General features: G+C 39.3%; 1 protein-coding gene across 4 annotated transcripts in view; it reads right to left on the bottom strand.

Moving 5' to 3' along the window:
* Positions 1-20123, bottom strand: part of CSNK1G3 (casein kinase 1 gamma 3) — a 115198-nt gene extending 95075 nt beyond the window's left edge. For 3 of the 4 annotated variants that reach the window (XM_046000035.1, XM_046000038.1, XM_046000037.1), the window contains exon 1: positions 19748-20123. The gene's annotated coding sequence lies outside the window, so the exon portion shown is untranslated. The remainder of the gene's footprint in view (positions 1-19747) is intronic. The other variant, XM_046000036.1, reaches the window with a different exon arrangement.
* Between the last annotated feature and the right edge of the window lie 2194 nt (positions 20124-22317).

Here is a 22317-nt window from a genome sequence, read left to right as displayed (position 1 = left end):
AATTTATTAAAGGGATATATTTTTAAATTATCCTCAAAAACTGATAAACAAATACAAATAATCAATTGTTTTGCTTTTATGAACAAATACAATTTTGCTGTAACATCCACTAAGAAAGATTAAAAAAAAAGGACCTGCTAAATACAGAAAACATCACACATAATCTGATTAGATGAACAGAAATGTAGGCCACTGGCATACTCCTAATTTGATGATCAATGATGAATCTTCAAAACATAAAATAGAAAATCAGATTCTCTAATCTTCATGGGCCAATAATTTAATACATTACAGAGCCAACTGGCCTTCTTTAGATTGCAACTACATTAAACAGAGTAAGTAGTCTGAGAACATATCAGTATAGTATGTTCTACCTCATAAAAAAACACCCAGAGCTAGCAAAAGCTTTCAAATATTAATGGGCCATTCTAAATTTTTTTAAGTGCTTATTAATACTCCATCTAGCTTCCAAAATATTGCTGCAATACATATAGGATTGTTCCATGTATCTGTAATATTAAGTATGAAAATTTCCTATGGTCATCTTTTCATGTTCAACATGTCTGTCAGTGTTTTTGCAAATACAAAATTAGAAATAATGGAAATTCTAAAATTGTTTTTCACGTTACTTGTCACAGCATTGATTTCTCAATGCTTTATAACTTAAATGAAAAAGTCCATATTTAGTATATGAAATGACCCACTAAGCAAATGCCTTATTCAGTCTCTAAAAATTACATTACAATACATGTCTCCAGGCTTCTCCGAAATTTAAATGAGTAAGGATATTTGCGATGTGATGGCTAGCCGGCACATCACATGCTTCGATTAGCAGCAAGTGTCCCAGTTACTGGTTTCTGGCATGAGCTCAACTGTGGTTGTCTAAGAAAAGACTAAACACTTATTTTTAAAAGCTAAATCATTAACTGTAATGTCAAAAATGGAGATTAATTTCTGTAATTACATACTACAGAAACTTATTTTGTCTCAGAAAACATTTAGTAACTATCATCAACAACACTACAGTTTTAAAACCTAACTTCAGTGATGCCCCCTATATATTCCTCCCAAGATCCAGGAAACTCTAATCTAAAAATTGCCCCCAGTTCTATTAGAACAGGGTTTTCCAAAATGTGGATCATAACCCTAAATCAGTGGGTTGTTCAATTAATATAAGAAGGCTTGAGCAGCACTTTTTTAAATGAAATAGTATTATAGAGAAAAGAAAATGGAATACACATAGGTCATAAAGATAGTTTTGTTCAGTGAGATTTTGTTTTTGTTCTTTATATCAATGTGTATGTATCCAGGGGTCACAATGGAAAATACATCTTTACAGGTTGTGATAAACAGATTTCTATGAGTTATGGTCAGAGAAAATTTCTAAGTTTGGAAGCTGTAATAAATATGTAACAGCATAGGAGTATCAAACCATGCTAGGTTATAATAATCAGTTATAAATGAGTCAAATTTTAAAGAGAAATTTTATTAAAGTCTAAATTTTCTTAATATACCTAAACATTACTGAATATCTAATTCAGTAAATCTTCTAACTATCTAGGTCTGACTCTTTTCTAGTAACTAGGATACTTTTGTGCCTCCTCTCTTCATTTTCACAGGTGAACTTATACTCTCATTGGTAATACCCCTTATAGCTAAGGAGTCTCAGCAGTTGGAACAGGAAGGAAGTTTAATTTGAAAATGTCCAGCCCCCTAAACATTTATTACATGTGCAGCCAGAGAAGCACACGTTACCCTCATCTCCTGCCCGTTTAAACATGATGGGAATGAAAAATCAAGCAGAGGTCACAGTAAATTTCTATTAATGAAAAATTCACAAGATCAATCTCTACGAGCAGGTCACCTCACTGGAAAATTGCAAACATGTTGTAAATCCCAATCATAAGAACAGTATTAAATTTAAACTCCAAGCCATCAAGGGAAGTCATGTCTTGTTTTGAGGGACTCACTTGCATTCAACAAATACTTATTGAATATCTACCCTGTACCAAGCACAGTCCAAGGGTATGGAGATATAGCAATAAACTTGTCCCAAAACAGGTCTCGCCATGCCCTTTTAACTCTATCTACTTCATGAATCCCACGGCTCAGTAGTTTACTTTTTATATTGATTAAAAAGGATATCCTTCTGTATCCGAGCAAAACTAAAAACAGGTGGTTTCCAGGAGTTATGTTCTATAAAGCTGCAGCAAACTCTGAAACAAGAACAATGGACCAATGCTCCTAGGGAAGATAAAGGGTTCAGTTCCTGCAAGCCTCTGGTCACAACACTGTCAGCAAACGATTAATATACAACCTTGTTCACAAACGTTTCAGCGTAAAGATGCCTTATTTTAATACATCTTGTTGAGTCATTAACATTGAACTCAGCGCCAACAGCACTAAAACTCACACCTAAACTAAGCCCATGTAACACACATTTTCTCAAGAAAACATATCACACAGGCTTTTTGAGTATAGGGAACACTAGGCAGCACTTCTATACTACATTTGGGGGTCATTTTAAACAGCAAAATCACTCCCCAAAAAGCATTAAATAGGCCCCAAAAAGCAAAACAAAAAGGCAGAGCATCACCTTGTTCAGTTTTGGGTGGGAACATGCATGTTGGATAATTCAAACTTTTTGCCACTCTGCACATGTACATGTACATATCATGAGTGCCTGGGAAAGCACCAAGAATGTTGATCTGGGGGTTACAAATAAATTTTAGCAAGTACAGAAATCTGCAAATACAGAGTCTGTTAATAATGAGGATCAACCCTAACTGATGAGGGGAATTTCCTCTTTAAACATATTCCGATCTAATAAGTAAGAAATGACAGAATTCAAGTATCGTCATTATGCAACTCCTATAATGGAAGTGGGTAAGTATCACTGGCTATTAACGTCTCACACACACACACAAAAAGATAACCTTTGAGCTTCCTGATGGAAGAAAAAAAAAATTAAAGTGAACCTGATGAAACCTCTACATTTTACAACCAATTTACGGGAAAGACAAGGCACAATGCTTTTACTTCTCAAACTTAAGATAGCCCATTTATTTTATCTGATGTCCTGAAAGGCAGGAATAGTTTACTGAACTCTATCTCCCCATTATCTATTTTAATACATAATACATAGCAGACGTTTATTATAAGTTTGTTGAATAAATGAGTAAATGAATGAATGTGTGAACAGACAATCTACCTCTTAGAAGTTTAGGAATGTTAATTTATAAGATCATGTCTTTTTCTTTTTTTTTTTTTTTAAAGATTTATTTATTTGACAGATAGAGATTACAAGTAGGCAGAGAGGCAGGCAGAGAGAGAGAGAGACGGAAGCAGGCTCCCAGCTAAGCAGAGAGCCTGATGCGGGGCTCGATCCCAGGACCCTGGGATCATGACCTGAGCTGAAGGCAGAGGCTTTAACCCGCTGAGCCATCCAGGCGCCCCAGATCATGTCTTTTTCAAGGAAAGAAGAAAAGAAAAAGGTATGGACAGGCAAGGCAATTTATGGCTGTAAGTGGGGTAACACCTCAAGAATCAAAGGTCATTTATACTGTAGTTTCTAATCTCCAAAACATAGCATGAACCAGAAGAAAAAAAATGAATGTACTAAAAGAGGTCACAAAATGAATATTTTGCTCATTAAACAAAAAGAGCCCCTAAACTATATTTTACTTTAATCTTAAAATAATTCTAGTAAGTTTATTATTAGAAAATCAAACATAGCAGGAACAACTGAAGTGACTAGTAAAAATGTGACAGAAAACAAAGACAACCTTATACACCTTGATAAATTCAGACAATCTATGCATCACAGGACACTCTGTAACTGATGTGCAGAATGAGAACCCTGACTCAGCAGATCTGAACATGTTAGAAAATACTGAGTAGTGATCACTTAAAAAAAAATACTAAAATAAAAAACTTTAGCATGAATTCATTCTTCTAATTTATCTAACAGGTCATTGACTGATAAAACCAGATAAATGAAAAAGTACTTCAGAAAAGTCAGTTGCGGGGCGCCTGGGTGGCTCAGTGGGTTAAAGCCTCTGCCTTCGGCTCGGGTCATGATCCCGGTGTCCTGGGATCGAGCCCCGCGTGGGGCTCTCTGCTCAGTGGGAAGCCTGCTTCCTCCTCTCTCTCTGCCTGCTTCTCTGCCTACTTGTGATCTCTGTCTGTGAAGTAAATAAATAAAATCTTTAAAAAAAAAAAAAGAAAAAGAAAAGTCAGTAGTGCTTCATACATAGTTCTCCTAATGAAATTCTATTTTTCTTAACTACAGTGCTAATTTCTAAATTTGTAAAAATATATATTTACAAATAATCATCAAGTGTAGGCAAAGGTCACAAAATTAAAAGGTTCACTCAAGAGTATTGACATCTGAGGGACGTCTGGCGGTTAAGTGTCAGCTCAGGTCATGATACCAGGTTTCTGGGATGGAGCCCCACGTGGCGGGAGGGAGTCCTTGCTCAGTGGGGAGCGTGCTTCTCCTTCTACCCCTCCTCCTGCTGTTCTCTCTGTCTCTCTTTCTCTCTCTCTCTCTCTCTCTCTTTGACAAGTAAATAAAACCTTTAACAAAAAAAGAGTATCAACATTTGATAATTTTACTTAGGAAGCTAATATTGTCAATTCTCATCATAGAAAGAACTTAATATTGTAACTGACAATAAATCATAGATAACCAAGTTCATTTCTACAAAATTCTATAATGAAATGTGCAACAAATGATAGAAAAGCTTAAACTATCACTTCTCCAGACTAAGGATTTCTTTCTGCCTGGACCAAACCACAAGAATCTTTCTCCAAATAAGTGCTGTGGCCAGAAGACAGAGACACAGAACTGAAAGACACTTTAAGTCCCAATATGGCACCAGGGTTAAGGCCCAGTTTTTCTTTTCTTTTCTTCCTTTTTTTTTTTTTTTAACAGATTTATTTATTTGAGAAAGAGACAGAAAGTATGGCGGAGGGGCAGAGAGAAAGGGAGAGTCTCAAGCAGACTCCATGCTGAGTGCAGAACCCAACTGATATGGGTATCGATCTCACAACCTGAGGTCAGGACCTAAACCAAAACCAAGAGTCAGAAGCTTAACAGACTATACCACCCAGGTGCCTCAGGCCTGGTTTTTCTTACAGAGATCAGGGCTGGCTCATCTAAGCCAGAAAGAAAAGCTCCAAAACATCATGAAGATTGCATTTCCTCAAAACTGAGGTTCCCCTAACTCACTATCTCTATCTGATAGGTCTACAGCAATGAAAATATCATGTTCAGGCTGAATATTATTGTCATGGTATTTTGGTATGCAATCAAATTAACAAGCTAATTATTATAAAGTAATTCAATACAGCAAACTTAAAGTTCAGGAATTGCTTATTACTAGAACTCTTCAACATTACTGGTGGGACTACAAAATGGTATACAGCTGCTCAGGAAAATCTGGCAGCTTCTCATAAAGTTAAACATACACTTATCCTATGACCAATAATTCCAATCCTAGGAACCTAACAAGTCAAATGAAATTTTCAATTCACCAAAAAAGAAAAAAAAAAAAAACTGCACACAAAAATGTTCAGGGCAGCTTTATTCCTAACTGCCAAAAACTGGAAACATATGCTTCAAATGGTGAATGGATAAACATGCCGAAGTACATCCATATAATGGAACAGTGCTCCGGAGCAAAAAGAAACAACTGACACATGCTTCACTGTGACTGAATCTCAAATACCCTATGCAAAGGGGAAGGAGCTAGATTCAAAAGGCTGCATACCACACAGTTCCATTAATATGCTATTCTGAAAAAGGCAAAAGTACAGAAACTGAGAACAGATCAGGGGTTGCTAGGGGCTAGGAGTGGGAGAATGGGATTACTACAAAGCGGCAGAAGGAGGGAAATATATGGACCTAACGGAATTGTTCTGTGCACTGATAGTAGGGGGGAGTGAACTTTAGTGTGCAAAAACGTAAAAACAGGAAAAAGAAAAAAACTTTATCTAATATAAAAAAAAATCTTGCGACAAAATCGTAATTAAGTGAAATGTTCCAAAAATTGAATACTTCCTTCAAATTTTCTGGCTAACCCATAAATGCCTTTAATTTCAACTCCTACTATTTAAAAAAAGAAACCCTTCCTATAAAGTATTTTTCTACCTTTTTTTTTTTTTTTTTTTTTTTTTTTTTTTTTTTAAAGATTTTATTTATTTATCTGACAGAGAGATCACAAGTAGGCAGAGAGGCAGGCAGAGAGAGAGGAGGAAGCAGGCTCCCCACGGAGCAGAGAGCCCGATGCGGGGCTCGATCCCAGGACCCTGAGATCATGACCTGAGCCGAAGGCAGCGGCTTAATCCACTGAGCCACCCAGGTGCCCCTACCTTTTTTTTTTTTTAAAGATTCTCTTCATTCACTTGACAGAGATCACAAGTAGGCAGAGAGGCAGGCAGAGAGAGAGGGGGGGAAGCAGGCTCCCCTATAAAGTATTTCTCTACTTTTAAGCCTAAGTAACTATGTCAGATGCTTGTGTTTATTAGGATATTTAAAGTAGGGCCAATTTATTTGTGTGAGATATCTCATACAACAATGAAGATGCCCCCTAAATTGGTTTGGAGTGAGCACAGTGCCTCAGGAGGTATTTAATCAAGGTTCTTCCATGTTAATTCTCCCTAATAAAAAAGATGAAATGATTAATCCATTCATTCAACAAACAAGTAATCACGAGAGGCCTATCATGTGCCAAATACAGGAAATGAAATGGCACACAAGACAATCAATCCCTGACATCACACAGCATAAGGAAACAATAATGTAAAGTATGATATGTACAAGAGAATTACAGCACTTTCCGACACACAGCAAATGCAAATAACCTAACTATGTAAGCTCGGAATCTCCCATTAGTAACTACACTGTAAAATACCTACCATCTTGGTGAATTCAAAAACACAACAGAAAAAGCATGCACCACAGGGCTCACCACCCCATCACCCCCTCAGTGTTTAGGGAGGGAAACAAAGCAAAAGACCACGTACACAGAACACTGTCAAGCAGTACAATATTCGTTCCCCTATAATAAGGTCCTCTTCAGGGAAATTCCAAAATATGCAGATTTATTTGTCACCTTTCCCACCAGCAGGACATTTTTCCTGATTCAGAATACCATACATAATCGTGAACTTATCTTGCTTAAAAAAAAAAAGAAAGAAAGAAATATGATTTTAAAGGAAGGGAGTGTGGAGTAATAAACAAAAGGAGAGAAAAGAAAAAAACAGAAAAGATGGTCGGGGTGGGGGGGAAGCCAGTTGAGTATATAGATTTTTGCAGTGAAGTCTTAAAAACAAATTAAGGAAGTTTAAAGAAACTAAAACAGAGGCATTACAACCACACCCCTGCTTCTTTCTGTAATGAAAAAGGAAGCCAAGAGGACTGCCTGCAGGTGCTTTGGTATGAAGTTACCATGTGCAAAGGTAAAATTATATAACCCCAAGGACTAAACAGAGTGTGTGATGAATACTCGGCTATACCAGTTACCCGAAACATTTTCCATCCCGAGAATCCTAATTACACAATGCTCCTGGGCCCACACTGGGGCTCACAGGACCGAGGTTAATAACTTAGTGCCAAAAAAACAGAAAAGCTTTCAACAACTGTTAAACAAACACAGATTAAAATAAAGTGCCTCTTGATATGTATGTATTTACAAGAGAAAAAAAGCACTAGAAATTTATTAGCATCTTACTGAAACTCCATTTCAGAGGAATAAGATGCTGAGTAGTTTCAATGAAGAAACAAGAAGTAGAAGCAAATTAATGCAGTTTCCACAGGTCCCTTTCCAAAGTTCTTACAGCCAAGCATGTTCTGGCATCCTGAATTTTAGGGGATTTTTGACAGGTGATACAGTGTGTATACACCACATAACTTGTAAAAAGGCTGTGATGACACACAGAAGTCTGGAACAGAACATTATAATCAAATTTACTATTTCTGCAGTGAAACCAACAAATCTATGAAATAAAGACACAACAGTTCAACACAAGTTTTACCAAAAAAATCAATTTGTGCCAAACATACAAGAAAATATTTTTGGTTTCCAGAGCATTATGGATGTTAAAATTGTTGATAAGGAAACAGTACCCATTGCTCAGTCACTGTGTGTGCAAAGTGTTACTGGAAGCCTTATAATCACGTGATTTTTCTTGTGGAATTTTGTTAAACACAAAATAATTCTAAAAGTCTTCTCCAGGTTCACAAAGAACATGTCCTCTACACTCCATCCACTTTAAAAATTTCTTTACCATAAATTGTCCTTCTAGGGCGGTTTACAAAAGTCTAACCCTTGAAATTTACGGAGGAACTGCAAAACCCAATTTTGCCACCATGCAAACAATGTTCCCTGAATGGAATTTAACATATTAAACTCATCATAAAATGGTCTGTTGGGATGCCTCGGTGGCTCAGTAGGTTGGGGCCTCTGCCTTCGGCTCGGTCATGATCCCATGGTGCTGGGATCGAGCCCTGCATTGGGCTCTCTGCTCAGCAGACAGCCTGCTTCCCTCTCTCTCTGCCTGTCTCTCTGCCTACTTGTGATCTCTGTCAAATAAATAAATAAAATCTTAAAAAAAAAAAAAGGCCTGTTCTCATTATATCACAAAAGGTTGTAACTGGTATGGGTGTTTGTGACCTAGGAAGCTACACCAAATGTGGCACAAAAGAGGACCCTGACTGTCATAAATGACAAGATACAAAAACCTCAAAACCCTTTTATCATAGTACATCTCCATGTATACAATCACTATCTACGTAAGTCATAGACAACATACTATATTAGACAATGTACTGTAACTGAAGTAAATTATTTCCACTTTGGGGAAAACAGATATTTCTCATTGACAATGGTATAAAAAAGAGTAAAGCAGTACGCATGCAGTTATACTAAACTATTAATGCCTCTTTCAACCTTATGTTCCAGGAAAATACAATACAGTGATATTATAAATATGATAAATATAAGCTATGACTAATAAACTTTTGATTAGCAACAATTCTTGTCTTCTTATACTTTAAAGATACAACTTTTTTTTTTTAATATTTTATTGATTTGACAGAGAGAAATCACAACTAGGCAGAGAGGCAGGCAGAGAGAGAGGAGGAAGCAGGCTCCCTGCGGAGGCAGAGGCTTTAACCCACTGAGCCACCCAGGCGCCTCAAGATACAACTGTTTTTATCACTTAGGTTTCTTAAGATTCTCAGAGGCACTGCCTTCAGCTCAGGTCATGGTCCCGGGGTTCTGGGATCGAGCCCCGCATGGGGCTCTCTGCTCAGTGGGGAGCCTGCTTCCTCCTCTCTGTCTCTGCCTGCCTCTCTGCCTGCTTGTGATCTCTGTCAAATAAATAAATAAAATCTTAAAAAAAAAAAAAAAGATTCTCAGAGGCATCTGAGATGATGCTTTAATTTATTCTTGATAAATATCCCTTTAACAAATATTGAAAACTTCAACAATCCTGTAATTGGGGGCTGTATGTAGCAAAAACTACTAATAACCAAAAAATATAGTGGCATCACTAAGGATTCTGGGTACAAAACTATGAAGAGAAGTCACTTTGTAAACCTGGTCCTCTTGCAAATGTTTCCTATGCATTTCTTGTCTCACTTTGACACCCTTATCCCAATTAAAAAGAGAACTTGAAAGTTAAGAGCTAAGAGATGTGTAAAAGGGGAAAGAGAAATCAGACATTTTCAACCGTCCCACACACTGGGATCACTTATAATAACCCTAAAATATATCAGCCCCCCACCCCCAGATTTGAGTATCAATTATCAGGGGTAGAATCCCTTTACCCATCATGTTTTTTAAGGTCCTCAAAAAATGTTAATGTGAAGTCAGGGCTGAGAACCACCGGGGCACATAGCCCTCCTCACAAATACTTTTCTCGTACTTCTAGTCAGTGGTAGCTGGATTATCTTTAAAATTACCCCTTTTTGTTCTCATTTACTCCATCACAGAAAAAAATCAACTAATCTTGAATTAGAAGATTTAAACAAGTGCTTTTATAATAAAAGACATTTTGATTTATCTCACATTCTCATTCCCAATCCTCAGGATTTTATTTTTCATTCAGTCTTCACAAACAACTTCATCAGTACTTGGCAACTAAAATGCGTATCAACAGCGGAACATACAATAAACATACATATGACACACATTGTTATCAACCTGTAACAGATTATCAGAAAACACCCACACCCAAAGGAATGATTCTAAAGAGTTGACTACATTTGGATATTTCATGAACTATAAACTACTTTCAGAACTCAAATGTACAAAAGAATATGAGCCACAATATGCTCACATTCATATGACAGGAAAAAGAACTCAGTACATCATCTACCATCTTTAAATGAAAATTGGTATTACAAGATTCCACATCTTTAAGATGTATACTTTTTTTGATTCACATGATTTTCGGATCTCTAGAATAAAAGAATATAAAATAATACCTTAAAAATGTGCAACTACAAATACCAGTTTCTGAAAATGTCCCCAACAACTGACATGTACTAGTTTCACCTCCAAAACAATACTAGGTTATGCTTGCACTTCAAATCGGGATTTTATTAAAAGGTCTTGTAGCCACATATTTGCACACCATAAAACCAGAAGAATACCAGGAATTTTCCCTCTTCTCTACCTATGACATTACCTACTATATTTGCCTGCCATTTGAAAGTATTCATTACTAGAATATAAAATAAGTATTTCACAAAAACAAAAAATAGACATGACACAGACTGACTGTGAGGGAAAAAAACATTTTCACTTCCCTTTTTACTAAAGGAAACTCTGACTATGATTTTGACTCTAACACAGCGGCCTCTAATACACTGCCAAGTGTACCACCTTAAGTCAAAAACATACAAGTCTTAAAAAATAGGTAACACAATGAGAACTATTAAATACTCAGACGTCCAGTACTTTCATACAGTACACTTGTATCAAAAGGTATCATATGGCCAATTTCAACTTAAAATTTTAAGGTAAATAGTTTTAAAAAGTAAAATTCTAAAAGTAAAGACAATTACAAAGTAGCCCTGCATTCCAGGCATACTTTACCTAATATACAAACAAAAGCAGAAGTATGTAAAAATCTAAGTTGGTAAAAACATCCTACTCCAGGATTCTCTTCTTTTCTTCCTCCTTAAAAAAAAAACTTTACTATTTTTCCTGACGGTAAATAATAATAATTATAGCGGAAAAGCAAAACAATATAGAGAAGTAGAAAAAGTGTAAAAATAAAAATCACCACGAATCTCGCTATTTACAGATAACTGTCACTGACATAAATACCCTAGCAGAGGATAGACAGATCTACTCTGTATATATACCAGTGCCACAATGACAATGAGAAGAATTACAACAATTAAAATCCTGTGTGTGTGTTATACACATACACATATATATATGCATGTATCTCAATGCATATGTATAATACACACACACACCCACACATGCATTTTTTACATACACTACAGATACAAAAATCTTTAATATAACAACTTTCTTGAATTTAAACATACATAAATTGTTCCAAGCACTCATTCTGCTTCTGCATTTTCATTTAAGCAGGCCAGGTTTGAGGTTACTTGTCTGTCTGTCTGTGTGTTGCTGTGCTTGAGGGAAGATTAAAAAATGTGTCAGTTTGGGGCACCTGGGTGGCTCAGTGGGTTAAAGCCTCTGCCTTCGGCTCAGGTCATGATCCCAGGGTCCTGGGATCGAGCCCCCCCAAGTCGGACTCTCTGCTCAGCAAGGAGCCTGCTTCCCTTCCTCTCTCTGCCTGCCTCTCTGTCTACTTGTGATCTGTCTGTCAAACAAATAAATAAAATCTTTAAAAAAAAAAATGTGTCAGTTTATTTGACTTTAAAAAAAAAAACAAAACAAAGAAACAAAAAAAAATCTCTAGCTAAAATTTTCCAAACCCTATAAATACATCTCTGTACTAATGGCAGTTGGCTGACTGCTTTACAGAACTACCACATGGTCCCAAGCAAAACTGTAAAGCAGACAAAACTTTTCAGGGCTTCCCACCTCTTGGGTCAGAAAGAGCACCATACTAACAATTAGGAAAGGAGAGTCCACACACCAGGAGTGTGCTGTGAGAATTTCCCATGATTTGTTTTATTTCAATTCCAAAATTTGTGATTCTCCCGTTTCCCCATTCCCCCACCAATTTTTTGCTTCTCAAGATAGGTAAAAATTGTCCTTTCCTCCTATCTCACTAGGATTCCATGATTCAAAATAAACCCTTTCTCTGACTGACAAATTCCTATTTCCTCAACTCACTTATTGCCCTCTAAGTGTGAAGAAGAAAGAAATCTGATGAGATCAAAGGCATGCACAATTTTTGGAAAGGAGGGAGGGCAACAACTCAGAAAAACATTTAAGTAAGTTTACAGGTATGAATTTTTAATTTAAAGTTATAATGACTTTATGAGTTTCATGGAAAAAAGATATAATCTTACAACTTGAATAACAGCTTTTATTGATGCAAAGACAGTCAATAAAAAAACATCGTTTTAAGCTCCTAAAATATTCATCCCTGAGCATATTTAAGAGTGCAAAACAGAAGCAGCTTTCTAATCTTTCATCTACTACATCTGTACAACCCTTTAAAGTTCAAAGTGCATTTATATGCATTATTTATTTTCATTCTCAAAACAAGTAGATGTAGTGGTCACTATTGATTGCCTCTCTAACATCCATTTTCCCCATATTCTTCCTTCCCACAATTTTTTAAAATATCCTCCCTCCACAATGTAACTCAGGAAACCGTGACCCCATCCCCAACAGCAGGGGATATATCCTGATTAACAGAAATCAACCATGATAACCCTATTCCCCTTGTCATGACTGGTTAGGAAATACACATGACCTAATTCTGGTCAATAAAACATGAAAGGAAAAGTATGCTGGTAAGCTTGTGCAAAACATTTCCTGGCCAATGCATGTCTAGATGTGATCTTGCTACCAGCCTGAGGATGAATCCAACACAAAGAGGAGAGCAGAGCCCAAAAAAATCAGAGGCAGACCAAAGCTCTGAAAAACTAGCCCTACCTCAATACTTCACAGTTCCCCACCAGAAACTACTGTATTTCAGGCATTAAGATGCAGAGACACCAAGATAAACAGCAAAATCTATCCCTCTCTCCTTCCCCAACCTGGACCTCCTTTCCTATAACCTGAAAGTTTTCCTTTACACTTGAGCTCAGCTAGGCAAGACAGGAGGGCAGCTACTGTAAGCTGCTAGACCAGCATGCTTTGAACCAAGCTCAACAGCTCCTGGTACACATCAAGCGTATGGCATTTCCTCTTCCAAGGGGCAATTTCCTCTACCAATTCACTCCAGCAGTCCCTACTCTGGTTGAGGAGGTGCTGGGATTCTAAGAAAGCTCCTCTCTATATAAAAGCTGAAAGGTAGAATACAAAATCAGATCAAATCACACAGGGAAATATGTGAAAACCACAGGTTTATCACTTGACTAGATAATTAAACAATTCACCCTAAGGTATGAATGAATACAGCAGAAATACCAGAATTTCTTTCTTTTTTATAAGAGGAGACTATTAAATCAATCTCTAAGGGTATAAAATAGATGGTATTTTAGAAGCAGATACTCTCTTTAATATATAGTTAACCAAGAGTTTCTAAGTTAACTAACTTAGAAAGGGGAATTATGGGGTGCCTGGGTGGGTCAGTCAGTTAAACCTCTTGACTCCTGGTTTTGGCTCAGGTTATGATCTCCGGGCTGTGAGACTGAGCCCCGAAATGGGCTCTGTGCTCAGCACCGAGTCTGCTTGAGATTTTCTCTCTCCCTCACCCTCTGCCCTCCCCCTGCTCTCTCACACTCACTCTCTCTCACTCTCCCTCGCTCTCTCAAATAAATTTTTAAAAACTTAAAAAAAAAATAAAAAGACATGAAATGGGGTCATGAAAAAATCCCATATCTTGAACGTTTTCTTGCAACTAAAACATTAAAAATGTACATTCCCGAGACAGTATAACTGATCTACAGAGGAAGCTCTTCTTTCTCTTCTTTCTTGCAAAAACCACACCTGTGATTTCCAGTTTCTGTTTTTTAAATATGGGTGGACATCTTGCAAAACTTAAGCACAATCTTATTGCAGATTCTTTTTAGATTTTTAGGGTTTAATGAGGGTTCCCCTCATGGTTTAAAGTCTTCTCACCCACACCTATTTTAACTATAATTATTTTAGCCACTCACCTGTTTTCAAAGGAGCCAGAGGTTCTTATACAAATAACTTTTTGCCTCTATACTTCACTAAATAATGTTTCATTAAATTCTAACTACAGCATCAAGTACAAGTGCCATCAAGACAATTTGTTGAGGGTAAACACAAATAATTCTTGGTAAATATAAAATAACTAGTGGGATTAAAAACTGAAAAACAAACTAGAGAATAGTCTACTGCCATTTAATACGGCATGGGCATCAAGCAGTAAATGAATGAAGAATATCAATTTTTTGAGTGAGTTAAAACAGAGTCTCCTCAAACAGGCTGTTCCCAAGAGCCTTTGCTTATTCTGCCCACCAATCAGCCTTCTAACAACTCATTGGTATCTTTTAAAATTTTTTTTAAGATTTTATTTATTTGACAGCGAGAGATCACAAGTAGGCAGAGAGAGATGGGGAGAAGCAGGCTTCCTGCTGAGCAGAGAACCTGATGCAGGACTTGATCCCAGAACCCTGAGATCACGACCTGGGCTGAAGGCAGAGGCTTAACCCACTGAGCCACCCAGGCACCCAACTCATCAGTATCTTAAGAAAAAGAGTAACAGGGGCACCTGGGTGGCTCAGTGCGTTAAAGCCTCTGCCTTTGGCTCAGGTCACCATCCCAGAGTTCTGGGATCGAGCCCCACATCATGCTCTCTGCTCAGCGGGGTGCCTGCTTCCACCTCTCTCTCTCTGCCTGCCTCTCTGCCTACTTGTGATCTCTGTCTGTCAAATAAATAAATAAAATCTTTAAAAAAAAGAAGAAGAAGAAAGAAAAAGAGTAACATGAGATTTTACTTATTTCCACTGCAAGCTATAAAAAATGTGGTTGTGATTTAGGCATATATGGATATAATTCAGCTACAGACTTTCATTAAATTAAATTATAACTGTGTGATCTATTATTAGTCAAGAAAATGACCAAAGTGTGTGTCTTCTCTACCAAATATATAAACACTGCAGGACCACTGTTAAGAATTCTTATAACAAAGATGATAGGCAAGGAGTGTTAAGTGAGAATATAACCAATCACTTACTATAGTTTAAGAACAAATCACTACACACCTTCCTAAGGTCCCATAATTGGAAGAAACTCTATGGTTTAGGAAACATTTATAGTTCTAAATCCCAGCTCTGAGAAGGGAGCTAGAAAAAAACATGGCTAATAGCAGCTTAAAACATGTGTATAAAACTTATCTCTTCTTATATATCTCTCTCATTCCTTATTTTCTGAGTAATACAGAGCGTCTTCCCAAGTCACTTTACACTCATAGATAATACACACTTGATTTCTACACATTAAGAATCCCAAATATGGGGGCGCCTGGGTGGCTCAGTGGATTAAGCCGCTGCCTTCGGCTCGGGTCATGATCTCAGGGTCCTGGGATCGAGCCCCGCATCGGGCTCTCTGCTCTGCAGGGAGACTGCTTCCTCCTCTCTCTCTGCCTGCCTCTCTGCCTACTTGTGATCTCTCTCTCTGTCAAATAAATAAATAAAATCTTTAAAAAAAAAAAAAAAAGAATCCCAAATATGGTTCTGTCTTATAGGACATCATCACAAAAGGATACTCTGAGTTAGCTTTAGTCACTAGAAACACACTGTCCATTTCTGTGCAATCTCTACAATTAAAGAACTACAGATACCCCCAAATTGCCATTTCCAAAAAAGTTCCATCTTGAAGAACCAACACCCCAACATATACTAACAATACTAATCAGTACCACTAAGTGCCAACCTCTCGAGAAAACACAAAAAAGTTAAGGATGGAAGATTGGGAAAAAACAGATACTTGGTGGTTTAAGACTCTGAAATCAGGAAAAAAAATGACTTAAATAAGCACTATGCTGTATCTTTAAAAGGTTGCTTAAACTCTAGTTGACTGTTTCCTATTGTCAAAAGCAAAGATTATACACCATATAATAAAAAAAAGTTGTCTTGACAGTATCATCTATGGTCCCTTACAAAGCCGGCAGTTAATAAATTTTAACAAGTATTAGTGTTTTAAATGGAAGGTTCATGATAATTCAGTTATACTTGGGTTCAGAAATTCAGTTTATATATACCGCATATATATGTGTATATATGTATACATAACATATATATGGGTATATATGTATATATACCCATATATATGCATATATATGTATATATATATGTGTATGTATGTATGTATATCATATATATGTGTATATATGTACATATATCATATATCATATATATGTGTATATATGTATATATATATATCCTTTTTGGACATCTAAAAGGAACAGTTAGTAAAACCCATCAAAAACCTTCCCAAAAAGGTGAGGCTACATAGACTTAAACACTGTTACTGTGAGGGTGGTATTTTTCTAAGTATTTCTTTGATAAGGATATAAAGTTTGGGGTTAAATTCTGTACGGGTCATTTAATATTTAAGATAACTAAAAACCTTACACATACTATCTGGAACCATGACCATTTCCCATTTTATCATCCCACTGTCATGGTCAATTCTCCCTGTACGTAGATTCCTTATATTTCACTTTATCCATAGCGAATCTCACCTTCAAATGCATTCAGAGTAATACAACTATACAATGGCCTGTGATTTGTTTTGTTGTTTAATATTGCAGCATTCCCTTAATTTAGTTTGAAATATCCTTTTAGGGAACCCTCTAAAATTTAAACAATCACTTGTTCCCTTCTGAACAACTCTGAATCAATAAAATACACCAGAAAAAAGAGCCTATTGCCAGTACAGAGAGGATTACAGAGGGGACAGAGAAATAAACAGAGAGCTTCCCATTTCTTCCAGAGGCTCATTTTTACAGCCTGGATTCATTTCATATACCACCAATTATTCAAATTCAGACACACCCATATTCAAATTCAAGTACAGAAATATGACAAAGCCAGGTATGGTGTTGTAGATTATATACTTCTCTGCTTTCCTCCATCAGCATAAATGATAACACGTTGATTATTCTGTTACAGTTTGTTTCCTTGAACTTACCATCCTTATTTGCCTACCTACTTCCTAGAAGCATAAATCTGGACATTTGGACCTTTATACCTCAAACTGACTCAGTTTTAAATACAAGGCATTCTGGACTTCCACGGCCCAATCTCCACCTATTTTCATAGCTTCCTCTCCCACGAAGACCTCCTAGCACAGCAGCCTCATGTGCAGCTCAACAAGCCCATAATACCCAACCAACACGCCTGTGCTCCAGCTATTCTCTCTGCCTAGAAAACTACCCCCCCACACACACCCCGTTTTGCCCATTCAAATATTTTAATGCCCAAATGGATTGTTACCAGATCTAAAGTCATTCATAACTCCCCAGTTAAAAATTAGTATCTCTCTCTCTCTCACACACACACACACACACACACACACACACACACAGCCCCCATGCTTCCATGCACCTCTAATAAATCTCACAGGTGTTTGTGTTGCCATCATTTCCCTGCATGTCTGCTTCTCCCCTTTAAGACGGCTACTGGGTCTGATTCATTTTCATATTCTAACCACTCTTCCATCCTCACTAGAGTATAAAGGTCCTTTGCTGATGGTAAAGGTCCAGGTTGAATTGAACTATTCCTTGATTTTAATTCCAGCCTTTTTATTTGAAGGAATAAATGAATACTATGTGTTGAAGATTTTGGTTAAGAGTTATCGCTTTGTAAATCTAACAAAGACAATGTCAATAATTACATAATGCATTAACTTCTGAGTTGATGAGTGGCAGAAGAGGTCAGTGAACACAATAAATCGCCACTGAAGATTATCATTTTCTAAGATTCCCCCCAAAAAAGTCTCATATATATCAATATTAAAATTAACCTTTCTGTCCCCATTCTAGTAAGAACTGCTCATAACTGATGCATATGCAGGAGTGCAAGCTCTCTGGAAGCCGAAGTGTCTGTACATTCCAGAGAATCTATGCCAAAGCCATGCAGTTTATTTGATAATACCTTCCTTTTAATGCCAATAAATGTGATTCTCACCTTACGTGCAATAATAAGGGCTAATATATACAAAGGATACTTTATCTCAGCTCAATACAGGCAGGACAAAGTATGGGAAGAGTTATGAAATACACTAAGCAGAACTCTCCACCCCACCCCGAAAAAGTTATGAAGAATGTCACCAACTGTATTTGATTTTTGGTGGAAAATGGTTTCTTAAACTGGCCTCCTATCTTTGTAACCCTAACTCATTCTTATAATTTGTATTATTTTCCCTCCACTTTTTATTTACAGGGAAAGCAAATATTCCTCAAAAATATATCCGTGGGTTTAAAAATTAAATATTTTTTTCATTTTAAAAAGTATTCCAACTCAGATGTAGTCGAACATCTCTTACTGTGAGCAAATGCCATTCAGTAGTAACTGCACAAGAAATAAATATTGACTTATTTTCTTAACCTATTAAAAATCAGAAGGTTTTTCATTTTCCAATTAAAGTCCACGTTTTAAAACAAAAGGTTAAAAAGGGGTCACTTATTGGCCAGCCTCCGTACTCATTACAACAGAGTTACAACTAATTCGCACAGTGTAGCAACAGTAGCCATCTCCCACACACGCACACACACTCTCTCTTTCTCTCTCTCCCACCCATTAACTTTTCCTCCTTCCTTGGGAAAACTGGAATGATCCTAATACAGGCCTAACTACCCCCACCCCATGAGCACACACACATCTCCATCACCGCCCCACGGAAAAGAAATGTGGTAGCTGTGGACCAAGAGCACCGACGCTTCGGTGTGTCACTTCCCCTGCATGTGGGATAAACAAACAAACCAGCACCTTAACAGTAGCCAGCAGAGAAATTTTGTTACCCTCGACTAATGCCTTGGTTAAGTTTTAAGCTAAGTCAAAAGCTCTAAAAAAATAGGTAAATCCCAACCCCCCACCCCCAACAGACACCCCAGCGGGAAGTTTACCCCTGAAATGAATGTTGGCCCCTGACACCTCCTTCCAGCAGCCAGATGCCTCCCTCCCTCCGGCCCAAACCCCCACTCCGAGCGTAATTGTCTGGACACAATCAGGAGCCCCAGGGCTGCGCTCCCGACCTCAAAAACCCCTCCCCGCAGAAGCCCCCGCCTTCTCCCCGCTCGCCCACCTTCCCCGCGTCCCCACTCTCGCAGCACCGCTCGGCAACTTCTGCACCCGCCCGGCCGGCCGCCCGCGGCCCCCTTCCCAGACGCCCAGCCCTCCGCGCCCTCACCCCCCCGGCCGGGCCCCTCCCATCCTCCCTCCGCGCCGCCCGCCCGCCGGGGTCCTCGCCCACCCCTCCTCCTCCTCCTCCGCCACCTCCTCCTCCGCGGCCCCTGCCTGCCGCGCCGCCCCCGCCGCACCCCAGCCCGTGACCCCAGCCCACCCAGCCCCACCCGGGAAGGAGGGAGCCGCGGCGGCGTTGAGGCTGCCGCGGGGCTGGGGCCGGCCGGCCGCGCGCCACCGCGGAGGGGGCTTTACCTCAGAGACGCGGCCGCGAGCTGCGGGGTCGGTCCCGGGCGCGGGCGGCGCCCCCTGCTCCGTCAGTCAGCGGCGGCGGGGGCAGCCGCGGCGGCACATCACACCCGCCGGCGACCGGAGGAGGAAAGCGAGCCACGCAGGGAGGGAGCGAGCGAGGTGGGGGGGAAGGAACGAGCGAGGGAGGAAACGCCGCTCGGCTCGGACTCGCTCTCTGCACTACTGCCCGTGCCTCCTACCGCCGCCTCTGGCCGGAGAGTCGCCGCCCGGGCCGCTGCTGTCGCCACCGATGCAGCCGGGAATGAATGCACAGCGGCGCCTCGCTTATCCGGAGGTCAAACATCCTTCTGCCTCGGGCACCCGGATCGGCGCCGGACCCGGAAGTGAACACATGGAAAAAAAAATAAAAAAGGAAAGCGTCTCTCTAGCGGCGGCGGCACCCAAGCTCCCGCATCAGCGAAAAGAGCCGAGCAGAGCCGAAGATTACAGCGACCTGCTCGGATTGGTCAGCTCTCCGACCGGAAGAAAGGCGGCACGTTCATTGGCTGGCGAGGCCTATAAAAGCCAAGCCACTCCTCCATCCCCACCTCCGCGCGAGCCGTGCGTGAGGGGGAACGTGGAGTAATAGTGGATACGGGTATGTTCCTCTGGGCGAGGCTAGGGGAGGCGAGGCTTGGCGAGGTGTCTGAGGGAGAACTGGAAGAAAACGCTCCCACGATTAAGGACAGCTACTAAAAATTCCGCGGCTTGGGTGAGCGAAGAGCCTAAGGGCGCCATTGTGCCAAGTGAGGTTCTGGAGGCTTCGCCGAGCACAGCCTCCAGGTGCAGAATTTTAGGGCCCTGGCCTTAGGGAGTGACCTCACCGGGTTGACATTTTCCTCCGCTTTTTTGTGACCTCGGTGCTGGAGCAGGGATGCAGCTGCTTGGAACTCTGAGCCCTTAGCTCCCGTTTGCATCCCATTTACGGTCTGCAGAGAGCTACGTTTGTGAGCTCAGGTTATCAATCCGTGGAGCTGTATAATGTGATAGTTATTATCTCGATGTTTTAAATGAACCTCCTGAAGTTTCGAGAGGCCAGACCTCTCTCAGGTTATCGGGCTGTAAAACACAAAGTGGAACCGGTGTTTTTCACTCCACGCTGCAGTCCCATCTGCCCACACAGAAAAGGCAGAAGATTCCATGCTCCGTCTTTACAGATGGTTAAGTAGGAGGAAGATACGTCACTTGGAAAAACCGCTGTGGAAATCGATCCACCGTAAAGGCATTTGTAGAGGGCTCCTGAAAATGTTTATTAATGGTTAATTATTACCTAATATTATGTCTGAATTTCTTTCAGAAGTCAGACATTAAGGTGTGCACGAAGACAAATCACAGCCCAGTTTAAAAATTCATTTATGAAACATTTTTAGGTTTTGATACACTGTATCCAGAAACTTGAGTCTCTCCATCCCTCTTTTTTTTTTTTTTAATTTGTTTATTTACAGCATAACAGTGTTCATTGTTTTGGCATCACACCCAGTGCTCCATGCAGTACGTGCCCTCTCTATTACCCACCACCTGGTTCCTCAACCTCCCACCCCCCCACCCCCCCCACCGGCCCCCACCCCCGCCCCTTCAAAACCCTCTGGTTGTTTTTCAGAGTCCATAGTCTCTCATGGTTCATCTCCCCTTCCAGTTTCCCTCAACTCCCTCTCCATCCCTCTTTCTCTCTCTCAGGAAAAACAGAAGTCTCCAGTGAAACAAACGCACTTTAAAATCATGGAGGATTTTTTTTTTTTCTTTCTCCGTACTCATGCCAGACTCATGATAAGGTTAATGACTAAAGTTGAGAGGTATAGTTACATGGAAAGATGCTGGTTTTGTTTTGTTTTTTAATTACAATAGGTTTTTTACATTTTTTTAACCTCTCTTTTCACACTCTTTCCTAAACTGACGGCTATTACTTGGTACAGATAATAAAAGTACTGCTTCTGTGTTTGCCACACCACCACCATTTTATTAGAGAGTCAGAAGCAACTAAGATTTTTTGCATGCTCGGACTAGAGAATAATTTGCCTCTCAAATTACGTATCCCACAGTTTTGATCTATCCCAGGGTCCAATACCAGACAGGGAACAAAGTTAATCCTATCTCAATAAATGAAAGAAATGTCTGCCATACAGGGAACTATAAATACTGTCATTGACCACCAACAAACCATTTTATACTCTCTGCCTCAAAAAACTCAGTTTAGATTAAGAACACCTCCTACCGCCCCTTGAAGTCTGATAAATGTTTAAAAAGTATAGGTATATCAATATATGGTCAAATCCCATATTTAGATAGGGATAGGAGTAAAGGTTTACATTTTTAAACACTTAAGACTCTTTTGCTAAACTGAGGCCTAGATATTGCCGTAGATTAAAACTGGCAAATAACCTAGGTGGAAAGCCAATGAGATTTTCATATTATTCTTTTGTATGAAAAATTTGGCAATATGAACATCGCTTATCTTAGTGAAGGAAAAACCACAAACATCTCAACCAAAACTTGTTTTGCAGCGTAATGTCTCAACATAAGCAGACCAATCACAC

The sequence above is a fragment of the Meles meles genome, chromosome 3 (assembly GCF_922984935.1).
Source record: "Meles meles chromosome 3, mMelMel3.1 paternal haplotype, whole genome shotgun sequence".
Lineage (NCBI taxonomy): Eukaryota > Metazoa > Chordata > Mammalia > Carnivora > Mustelidae > Meles > Meles meles.
Note: the sequence above shows the minus strand (reverse complement) of the source record. Positions and strands in the feature narration are given on the sequence as shown.